This window comes from Phalaenopsis equestris, unplaced genomic scaffold (genome assembly GCF_001263595.1).
Source record: "Phalaenopsis equestris unplaced genomic scaffold, ASM126359v1 Scaffold193618, whole genome shotgun sequence".
Classification (NCBI taxonomy): domain Eukaryota; kingdom Viridiplantae; phylum Streptophyta; class Magnoliopsida; order Asparagales; family Orchidaceae; genus Phalaenopsis; species Phalaenopsis equestris.
Window position 1 is genome coordinate 1 of NW_018213567.1, and position 1,060 is coordinate 1,060.

General features: G+C 33.4%; 1 long non-coding RNA gene across 1 annotated transcript; it reads right to left on the reverse strand.

The window, feature by feature from the left end:
* Positions 1-64: 64 nt before the first annotated feature.
* LOC110034821 lies at positions 65-792 on the reverse strand. The gene is made up of 2 exons (XR_002295094.1): positions 711-792; positions 65-616 (listed from the first exon to the last, which is right to left on the reverse strand). It is a non-coding gene; the product is annotated as an uncharacterized LOC110034821 (long non-coding RNA).
* Between the last annotated feature and the right edge of the window lie 268 nt (positions 793-1,060).

Consider the following 1,060-nt stretch of genomic DNA (forward strand, 5'->3'; position numbering starts at 1 on the left):
GAACAATTTCCAGCAAATGATGAACTAAACTATTGATCAATGCCGCAGTAATTTCCGCAAATACCTCCTACATACAATAGCATTATAGATATGGTTGGGGAACCTCCCATACAACATGAGTTAGAATAATATAAGAGAAAAAATAAATGAAATTAAATTATTTCTTCTATAGATATAAATGGATTGTAATCTAATAATACCATAGAAAAATCAACTAGCTAATCTATACACCATGCCTAAGTGTGTATACAGAGTTATTTAAACATTAGCGTCCTGATGCTTTCTTACAAAGTCACCTGAAAACTGAATCTGCAGCCGAGTCCATTGCCACCATATTTATGCCAAGACTCGGATCTTCTTCCAGCACAAAAAATTCCAAAAAAATTTAAATATAATTCCTGAAAATGGTGCCAGAATAAAATTCCAAAGTTGATGGCAGAAGCTGCCTTGTCATTATTTGCTTATCTGCTGATCAATATCGGGTATAATACTTTTGGATTGTGTAAATCATAGTATTTAGTCAAGAATGTTCACTGATGATGGAACATAACTGCCATTTACCCTCACCATCAATCATTCTCAGTTCCATGGAATGGAATGGAATTAATGCGGGCCGCTGGAAAAACAGCAAAAAAATAGATCAGAACAAAAATTGCTGTTCAAGTTATAGTATTTGAAAAGAATGGGTTAATTTACTAATTAGAGCGTACTTGAGAAGATGTGATGACCGTTATACCCATTTCCTTTGCAAGCTTGTACAGGTGTTCCTCGATGTCGACACTTGTCGCGCTGTATATGAAGAAAAGAATCAAGAACATACATGGTTGGTTTTGATTGAAAACTGAAGAGAAATTTACATATGTAGCACACAATTCTTGTGAATATACATATCTCACACTTAAACTTCCATATTTACATGTATAGTATTTTGGTGCTTTAAACTTATGCATGACAAGGTGTATTTCACTTCTATAAAGTGGTAATACTGGTATTTTTTATGTGATGTTAAGGATTTGAGTACCATATGTGTAAATATGAATGTTTAGGTGTGAGATATGTA